Source organism: Gossypium hirsutum, chromosome D12, assembly GCF_007990345.1.
Source record: "Gossypium hirsutum isolate 1008001.06 chromosome D12, Gossypium_hirsutum_v2.1, whole genome shotgun sequence".
Classification (NCBI taxonomy): domain Eukaryota; kingdom Viridiplantae; phylum Streptophyta; class Magnoliopsida; order Malvales; family Malvaceae; genus Gossypium; species Gossypium hirsutum.
The window spans coordinates 12,052,367-12,063,778 of NC_053448.1; positions in this window are offsets into that span (position 1 = coordinate 12,052,367).

Here is an 11,412-nt window from a genome sequence, read left to right on the forward strand (position 1 = left end):
TTGGTAAAAAAAACTCTCCAATCCCTCTCAATTTTGAAATTGAGCAAATTAGTCCCTATAAAAAATGGAGCAATTTAATCTTTGTCAATATAAAAAATGAGCAACAAAGACAATTAATCACAACGTTAATATCTTTCGTCAATTGTACATAATTTTGATTGGTAAAATAACAAATTTAGCCTTCAATGTTTACATTTTTTGTCATTTTGGCCTTAATTTTTTTAAAAGATCAACAAATTATGCCTCAACATTTACATATTTACAAAATTTTGCTGGATAGAATGTGTAAAATTAAAGGTCTAAATTTATTATTATACCAATCAAAATCATATACAATTGATGGAAAATATTAACGTCGTGATTAATTGTCCTTGGTTACTCATTCTCTCTTATTATATACCATTACAAAAGCAACTTAAAATTTTGTTTGTCCAATAACCTTGCATGTTACCCTAATAGGACATCCTTAATCTCTTTGAATTAAATTTGTTCACCCAATAAAATCTTATTTTATCTCATGTTAACCATTACATCTTCCTCCATAAAAAAAATCTATTACTAACAAATAGTTATAAAGTCATTTATCCTAGACACATGACCCATGGCCATGTATATTTTTTGTCAAGTATGCAAAGCCAGTGAAATAACATATTTCACCCTTTATTGGACAATAAATTCCACTATTGTAAGTAAATTTATGCAATATATTAGCTATATACCCAACATAACAGTTTTTTACTCTATTACCAATTGAACTCAAACTTCTAATATATAAAAAAGTACATGAGCTACACAAACATAGTCAGTTACTTATTAAAGATTGAGGTAAGTCACACCATGAATGTCACAAGTGAAAAAAATCATAAACGGATCTAAGATAAATTCAACTTGGGTCTTGCCTGATGTACCATCGATCCTGCAATGACCCGATTTTAGACGATGTAGGAAAATGTGGTTTCAGAACTCAATTCCATAAACTGAGTTAGAAAAATATGAATAAAAGGATTTATGAAGTTAATATGGAAATTTATTAAGGAACAATTTAGTAATTGAATCCAGAAAATCATTAATTATAGTTCAGGGACTAAATTGTAAAAGTTTAATCACTATTGAATTTTAATTTGGAAAAAGCTTAAGGACTCAATTAGTAATGGACCAAAAGACCTAATGGTTATTTAACCATTATTAAGGCATGATTTAGTGGGTAGGACCAAATTAACTCATCCATTTCTACTTAATTAGTTTAAATTGGATTATGATTATTAAACATAAATAAATTAAGTTAATTAAGTTTAATGGCATTTCTAATTGAAGTATATGCATCAAAGAGAGTGGGATATGGCAACATTCATCATATTGTCCCTTAGTTTGTTTCGTCCTTAACTGAAGGAAGAAAGGGATTTCCTTTTTATTTTATTTAAAAAATTTGTCCAAAATCCCTAAAGTAAATATGTTTTTCTTTGATTTTTTTATGTTTTCGTGATCATCTAAGCTTGATTAAGCTTGCCCCTACTTTAGATTTGTCAATTTTTAAATGTTTATCAATGTATTTGATGAAATTGAGTTTGATTTTGATGAGAAATTGAAGTATGAGTTTTGAGCATGTTAGGACTAAGTGAGAAGGTGGTGAAAAGTGATGGAATTGATTAGAAATTTAACTACGCTTGATAGTTAATTTTGTGACATTAGGGGGTAAGTTGAATAAATTGAATGTTGTTAAGAAATTATGCTAAAGACTAGAAATACACGGTCCCTAATGAAAGAATATGAAATTTGATTTTAATTTGATGTTAAATATTGAAAAATATGAGTATTTTGGATATAGGGAGTAAAATGAATAAAATGCAAACTATGTTTGGTCATATGTTTTTCATGTGGTTGGGTGAAAACTAATATTGTTTCTATGCTTGAATTATTGTTTGTAGCTAAAGACGACGTTAGATCAAGTCGTCCTATCTCAAGAGAAAGGAAAGGCGAGAGCCATAGACGATGATGCGACAACTCCCCGATGCTCACTAGCTTGAGCAAGGAACCGAAGATGCTGTCCAATGGTCTTATAACGCGAGCTTGAGCTAAGCTCTTTAGAGAGGCCATCTCAGCCTTAGTTGCTCAAATATGGGCTAAATCATTGTCCGAACCTATTGAAGAAGCCAGGACCAGCTCAACGAGGACTCCTTGCAATCTCTTGCAAGTCGACCATAACTTTTTTCCAGGTTTTCGAACTCCGTTTAGCTCAAATTAGCTCGTTTGAGCTCATTTTAATTTATTTCCAACTCATTTGCTTTATTGCTAGAATAAACTAAGTGATTACCTTATTTAGTTTATTTTGTTCAGCTCATTGATTAGTTTCTTAGCTTGTTACAGCTTATTGCATGTTTTTAGTATAGTTGGAGCTAGCCGAATTAATGTGTCTTAATTAGTCCATATTGAATTTGTCTTAGCTTCATTAGATGTTTATTAAAGTATCTAAAGTAAGTATTTATTTTGTTACAACCGAACTTAATTTGTTTTAATATGTTCATTGTCTTTTAGGTGAAGCCGAATGCATGAATGCTCATTAATGCAAGGTGAATGCATGGTGGATGCAACGTATGGTAGAATTCATGCATGGCCAGCAACAATGCATGGTGTGCTGATTGTTGGTTTCTCCAAGCACCCATTCGGCCAAGGAGTAGCTGCCCATTAAAATTTTAAGATGGCCGAGCATCTCCCCAAGGCAGCCCTGAAAGTGTTCACACTTGTTGAATTCTCCATTCACATATGAAGTCCATTTGATTCTAAGAATTCACATTCAAATGGCTCTTCAACTTGGTATTCACACTTCTAATGACTATTCAAGCTGCCCAATTAATGCCCTCAACATTCGGTTGAACAAGGCAACTTAATTTAGCTCATTTAAGCTCATGGCCGAACCTAGACATGCCCAATCAACTCCCAATGCTTCCAAATTCATTCAGCTGAATTCCTTCATCGTTAAGCTGACTTGTGGCGTCCCAAAGGTTGAACATGGACAAGGAAGACTTATGGATTTATTCAAAGAATATTTCAGCTCATTTAAAGCCGAATACTTAGACATTAAGCTATGTAATTTGTCTATTTGGCTAGCCTATGTTATAACTATAAATACTTAGCTAGATTCAACTTGTAAAAGATCTTTGATAAAACTTTAATCAAATTAAACTTTAAGTTCTTTGTGAGGTTTTTTCCTCTCCAAATTTCTTTTAAGTCTCACTTGACTTATCTGCTTGTCAGTGGTGTCAATCTGATTCTCTTTTGATACCTTTGGTTCCTACCTTTTTAAGTAACGGGTCAAGGTCTTTTCCTTCATTCACCAATCCACCTTAAGCCATATAAGTCCTGAGTCGCACTCTCTATAGTGTTGGTTCGTTCTTGACGCTTGAGTACGAATTCCATTCCATCTATTTATTAAAATTATCTATCTTTATTTCTTTGTTAACCCAACCTATCCAAATCATATTTAACCTACTTCGACCATAATTACACCTATTATCCTATTATTTATTCGACTACAAGTCTTTTAGAAGTTTGGAACAATACTTTCTAGTCGGCGATTGGGCAACTAAGACGACTCGACTCACTTAATCGAGGCGGATCACATCAGACGAGGAGCTAATACAATTTGTGCTTCCATGATTTGAATTCTATACATATACATATATTTTCATATGACTTGTTACAAACTAGCTTGATTAAAGTAATGATCTTACTTGTCTCTTGAATTTGGTAAGTATTACATGGTTGGTAACTTGTGAAAGATGTGGTGATATTTATGTGATGATATGAAATGATATGCATTGAATTGAATTGGGCATGATATACCTGGTATTGTATGAAACTATGATATGTAAGCATGAATATGTGTGTGTGTGTGTGTGTGTGTGTGTAAGTGTTTGAAAATTGGTTACCCTCTTAACGACCTTAAGCAGAGTCGGATATATTTGGCATGCCATAAGATTAGATTAGTGTACGGGATTTTACTTCGATTTATACAAATGATACGCAGAGCGCATATTTTACTTCAGACGTTCTGATGAAGAACTAGGCACATTCATTTACTTTGGTTCATACCGATAAGGGGCAGAGCGCATATTTTACCTTGGACATATCGATGAGGCACTAGGGGCCAAATAGATTGGTGGGATGGTTGTATGAACCATGTATCTGTATTGAGTCCGTGTCTAATTAATAGAGATTATGAAACATATATCATGCCATGTGACTTTTGATATAAAATGTTAATATTGAATACCAATGTTAAAGTAACAAAAGATGGCATGTGAAAGATCATGCGAACCGGTTAAAATGAGCCCTGAGGGCTGATATGGATATAAAACGAATAAATGGATTCGAGATAGGAATGAGAAACTAACTGGAGTTATGATATGTTATAACATATATTTAATTGAGATGTGTAAACTCGAAATTATATAGGGTTTTTCTATATGTTTTTACCACCTTTTTACTTAATTATTATGTTTATCTCGAGTAATTATTATTGAAATAAGTGAATTTTACTTAATTATTAATTTTAGACATGAAATTAGAAAGTATGTGAAATTATGTTTAATTATAAGATTTTCAGGCATATTTTATATTAATTCATGTTAATTTATTAATGTGTGTATTTTTCACTAAATAGGTAGGCTATGGAGACATGATGTAAATAAATAAAATGTGGCTATGCATAATTTATCCATGTGGACGATAAGACCATGCAATTTGGGCATAGGGATTGACTATTTGACCCAATAAAGAAAAGTGATAAAAGGATGGACATGTCTGCTAAGTTTTGGACTGAAGAACTATTCAACAAGGGGAATTAAAGCCCAGTTTCGGCACTTGATATTGGCTGCCCAAAAAGTGTTTTTGGGATATTTAAATGAAGGCCATTGAAGTTGGAAAACAATCAAATTTTAGCCTAATAACTTATCTGTTGAAACCGTCCACTACATAGTTATCAGCTTAAAATTTAAATACCAAATGGAAGACTTGATCATCTCTTTTCTTTGATACATGGCCGGCCACATAAGAGAGCGAAGGAAGATAATTTTAAACCATTTTTAGTAAAATCAAACCCTACTCCTCACCTATAAATACCTTGCCATCCCTCACTTCAAAATCATCCCTCATTCCTCATTTTCTCTACATTTCTCTCACACTTTAGTTCTCTTAAATCCTTCTCCCTTTTTCCCTTACATAGTCGTCTATCCCCTCTCCATCTTTATCCTCAAAAGTTTTGTCAAAAGCACCCCTTAGCTGGCTACCTTCTAAACCCTTAGCAAAAAAAGCTTCAATCAGAATGGAGGAGTGCTTCAGTCAAAATAGATTCGAAAGGCTGCTGAATTGAATAGAGTTTACCCTTTCCTCTTGTTATTTATTTTAAACATGTTTGCTTTGAGTTTTATGCTTTTGAGATCAACTATGAAGTTTTAAATCCTATTTGCTGGGATAATTATATTAAGTTGATGAGATTTATTTAATTCATGTTAACATGTTTTCAATTAATATCATGCTGCATTTCATTCATACATGATTGGGTGCACTCAGATTAGCTGGGTGATCCTAACTAGAAGACTACTAGTAGATGCATAATTGAAAAGTGCAATGCTTAATTTAGGTCATTAAACCCGACTAAGTTAAGGTTCATAATATCTTTAGTTAGCTCTATTATCTTGCATGGTTTTTAGATTTGTATAATTAAACTGTTGCAAACGTAAATGTCCCTGTGACCTTACATAAATGCTAAGAAACTCTTAATCTAATACGGTCAATAAAATGTATATTTAACTAAGAAAAAGATCCGAGAGGACTTAATTTGGTTTCCAAACCCATAAGAGATCGAGTTGCCATGGAAATAATTTCGAACATGTTAGCATGATGAAAGTAAATTGAATTAATTAATATAATTATCCTAGATCATTTAAAGTTGATTGTTTTTTTATTACTAAAGCCCTCATTCATACATTCAGGTAAAATTGCATTTAGATTAGAAATTGCATAGGGATCACTCCTTGCATTTAATTTAATTAAATCATCACCATCCAAATTTATTGAGTTTTTTATATCAATTTGTTAATTATAATTTTGCAATTGAATTGATTAAGCTTATACACTCCCTGTGGAGATGATAACTTATGTTACTTACTTATTACTTGAACGACTAAGTTGCGTAAAACACGTTACAATTCGTTACAAGATGTGATGATAATGTCCTATACACATAAGACATGAAATGCAAATTGATTTAGTTGATAATTGAATGACATATTGATTGTATTGATATATTATTTTTGTTGATTATCGATTTAAATCATAATAGCACAACTGAACCCTATTGCTCAAGGTACATTTTGTTTATTTTCATGTGCAGGTATTGTAGATCTTAAAGCTTCAAAGTGATCAACAACATCCAGATTTTGTTCTCGACTTAGAAAGTTTGTATATGATTTGCTTAAGTTTTTAGCAAATGGCATGTACTTAAGGTCTTGAATTGGTTTTAGGTTCATTTTTGGATGTTTTGGGTTCAAATGGTAGAATTATTACATTTTGAAATATGACCATATATACTTGTTAACATGTTTATGTTCTAATCTAGTAAGGTAAAGGTATATATGCTTATTTTTATAAATTAATGTTTAGAATTAAGGTATTCTTTGTATGCTAAGTAATTAAGAATGATGTATGTACTAGATTGAATATGTTTATGCATGTAATAATATGTTTAAAGATGTTTGTAAGTGTTGAAGATGTAATTTGGCATTTGAATTAATGCCTAAAATGAGACAAGTTGAAATTTGGGGGTCATTTAGACCATTTTGTATTGGTGTTTAGCAAGTTGAGTTCAATGATACTAAGGTTTGGGGAAAACTATTCTCATGGTTGCAACACTTCCTTATCAATGTCACGACATTGAACTTCTATTTACGTAGTTGTGACTCTCCCCTGTTAAGGTCGCGACATAGAGCTTTATGTCTTCAAGGTCGAGACTCACCTCAATTGAAGTTACGACACCATTATTTTGCCCTCAGTGCTGTGGCATGCCTCCCTTGAGGTCAAGACATTACCCCTTTATTTGGAAAGTTTTACATTTTAGTCCTTCGTTTATTACCAGTGTTTCTTAAGAGCTTTTTTAAGCTCGCTTAAACCCATAATTGAATCAATAATATATTTTAATTAAGTTTTGGAAACCTATTTTCTTGTATGATTTTTTAGTTAGATATTTAAATGAAATTGTAATTGCTTTGGTAACGAATGTAACATCTCACATCTCGAATCTGATGACCGGGTTGGGTGTTGGGTGTTATAGGTGACATGTTGTAATTTGATATGTCAAATTAGGCTCTCTATTATACTTGATGAGCTTATTCTCGTGCAATCTGAATGTCTTTTTCGTGTTTTTACTTAGTTTTATCTTTTTTTTTGTTTTAATAAGTGAATTAGTATGTTTTATGCAATTTTTTGTGACCCGAATTGGCCAAATGCGTCATAGGAAACCTAATGGTTGGTTAAGTGTTATAGGGAGTCAACAGTGGCCTGAATGTGAACGAAAACATCACCAAGAAGGGGTTCTCACAATATCGAAGAATGGAAGTCATGAACCTCTGACAGTGTTGAAATGAAAAGGATTGATGCCACCTACAATGGTATCTTGATGCCATAGGGTATCGCGATACCCAAACATCCAAGGACCCCCCATTTTAAGACTTACGAGGGTATAGCTATACTGGACTATGGGTATCACAATACCACTAATAGGATGAGACAAAAATTGACTGCAGGGGTAGTCCTTATCCTGCTTTAACACTAATACAAAATAGACATTACGGGGAATTTTGGGAACTAAATTTAGGTTGTAATCAGATGTTAAAAGCCACTTTTGGTTGAGAAGAAAAAGAGAGATTTTAGTTTTAGGTTTTCTTTTATCTCTTGTAACACCCCAAACCTAGCTTGGTCGTTATGGCTGAATCTGGTGATGTCATATACTAGTGTGTTTAAAAACCGTAACTTTGCTTAAAAAATTTTCCGTTTAGAATATTTTCATTACCACATATTAATTCTAATATCATGTTAATTAGTCATTCGACAGCTTTCAAAACGTTTATTCTAGGCGGAAGCTTTTAAAATAGTTTGTGTATTCGTGAGTATTTTATTAAAACGTTTGGTTCTTTTGAAAACTCGAGTTTTCCTAAAAACTAATAGTTATAAATTAAGAATCCCAAATTTATGAAAAATTCGTAGAGGCCATATTTATAATAAAATTCCCAAATGAAATTTAAAATCGTAGTTAAGTACGAAACAGAGTCAAATAAGGTTGTGTGGCCATCGTTGAGTCCTCCGCCGCACCGATCTGCCCAAGCCTAGGGATTACCTGTACAGATAAATCATAAGGGTGAGTTTACGAAAACTCAGTGTGTAATCCCCATGTAGAGCAAGCAGACAAAATGTCAGTACAGTATCAGATATATAGTCACAAAATGTCAGTACAGTATCAGATATATAGTCTGGGCTTAAGCCTTTTCAGTACCAGATTCAGTTTCAGTTAAGGTCTTAGCCCAATTTAGTACAGAATCAGCCATGCATTAGGGCCTTGGCCCATTACAGTATCAGCAATCAGTACAGTATCAGATATATGGTCACAAAATCCTACCCAGCCAGCCTCTACACACCATCTCCGTCCAACCCTACATTCCATGTGGGGATATAATCAACCCACCCGTCCTTACATTCCAAAAAGTACCGAATACGGCACTAAATAGTGGTTTGCAGCTGAGCTGTCAGTATATTAGGCCCGAGGCCTTTCAGTACACTTCCTCCGAAAAATACCAACCCCCAACCCAATGCAATGCAATATACAATAATGACATGCTATGTCATAACAACACTGCATACAATATCAATTCATTAAATATCATCATGCTCGATAACATGTAAATATATATCAGTCATATAGTCATTTCAGTCAGTTAAGAGTCTAGGTAAGCTTACCAACCCTACAGTAGGTTCACAGTCGTCTCGAGCGACCCGTGAAACCTTAACAACAAAACAATGAAAATAGGCCTACAAGCCCATGATGTTCGCGCATGTAGGTCCACACGCCCGTGTGGCCCACATGACCCAAATTGGCCTTGGCAATGTAGATTACATAGCCTATCCCAAAAATCCCAAATGCCTGTATGGTTCACCAGTATGGGCCCACACGCTCGTGTGGCTTGTACGACCGAATTCAGTTCGACCCGTGTATCGTACGCGACCAGCCTCATCGATTACACGCCTGTGTTCAATCACACGGCCTACCACATGGGACGCCAATGTGGTGTCGACAACCCCATTTTTTAGTTTTTCACTAATTACCATTTTTAATGTTGTGGTTACACACCTGATACGATTTGGGTACGTAACCTCTTCTGAGATAACCAGTACCTAAAACTACAATCCCAAGTCCAAAATCAGTCACGATTCAAGATTAAACCAATACCATTAAATTGACAACAATCAATCTCCAAATTCGTTGCTTACCCTTAATACTCCGAAAGATCTTAACTACGGTCTCGCGAGAAAACCACGTTCCTTGCGATTTGCTGCTGCCAAAACAAGGATTCGACACTAACGAAGAGTTAAGAACTTCACAAACTAATAAAAGAAAAACTTTTCCGACACAAACGAGGCACAACCCTCTTACCTATCAAATTATCAACCAAACGCAACCAATGTTGATCAGAATGAAGATAAATTAGAAAGAGAATAGAGAAAAGAAGGGAGAGTTTCGGCAGGAAATGCAGTAACAACTCACCACCAAAAAAAGAACAAATTCGGCAGTAAGGGGGATTTAGAAAAAGTAAAAACGACAGCAAAACTTGAGAACCAGAGTGAAAAGCCAAATTTGTAAAAGGAGAAGTAAGAGGAAGGAAACAAAATCAGCAGAGGTTTTGGCAGAGAGAGAAATTGTCAAAAAATCTGAAAGATTGAGGGAGGAGAGCGAACTTGCAATCACCCAATTTCGGATATTTTCAAACTCCTTGCTCCTAATTTTTCTCCCCATATCCCTAATTCCACTCCCCAAAACTGTCCACCACTTCCTCTCAACTAGCGAATTCAAATTTCACTCAAACACTTTAGTATTTCAGCTAAACCAAAACACCCGCACAGCACAAGCAGCAAAATAAATCCCTTGTTTACGCAGGGACTAGAACTCCAGACTTTTAGCTTATTTACACTCCACTGAACCACTAGACCAAAAGGCTCATTTTGACATATTTTATCAGCATTTAATTATAAGCCTACTGACTAGTGATAGGGCTTTGTTCAGAAAAATACAAAAATTTTCTCAAGACAAGGCTTGAACTTAAGACCTCACACACACACCCAGAGCACTTAACCACTGAAGCAGACGGATATTTGTGTCATAAATACACAGAAACAAATATACAAACTTTGGGGCGTTACAACTCTGCCCCCCTAAAAGAAAATTTTGGCCTCGAAGTTTTACTTGATCAGAACAGATAAGGATACTGTTGATGCATCGCATCTTCAGGCTCCCACGTGGCCTCGTCAGAGCTATGATTCCGCCATAGAACCTTAACCAGTGGGATGGATTTTCTCCTCAGAATCTGTACATCACGATCCAATATCTGAACCGACTCCTCCTCGAAGGTTAGATCTAGCCTAACCTCGATCTCTTCAACATGAACAATATGCGTGGGATCAGAGCGGTAGCGCCTCAACATTGAGACTTGAAAAACATCGTGAATCCGGTCTAACTCTGGAGGTAGCTCTAACTGATAGGCAACTGGTCCAACTCGTTTTAGTATACGATAGGGTCCAATAAACCTAGGGCTCAACTTACCCTTACGACCAAACCTCAGTACCTTCTTCTATGAGGAGACCTTAAGAAAAATGAAGTCTCCCATAGAAAACTCGATCTCATGGCAGTTCAGGTCTGTGTAAGACTTCTGTCTATCGGATGCCGTTTTCAATCGGTCTCGAATCAATCTAACTTTATCCTCGGTATCAAAAACTAGTTCAGGGCCCAGAATACGCCGCTCACCCAACTCAGTCCAACATGAAAGTGTGTGACACCTACAACCATATAATGCCTCATAAGGTGCCATCTGAATGCTAGACTAATAGCTGTTGTTATAAGCAAACTTTGCTAGTGGTAGGTAATCCTCCCAACTACCTCGGAAGTCAATGATACAGCTCCTCAACACATCCTCTAGTATCTGAATCACCCTCTCAGATTGACCATCTGTTTGAGGATGGAACGTAGTACTGAAGTTCAACCTTGTACCCAGAGCTTCATGTAGTTTTTTCTAAAACAAAGACGTGAAGCGATGATCCCTATCAGATATGATCAAAATCGGTGCCCCATGCAGTCCAACTATATCAAACACA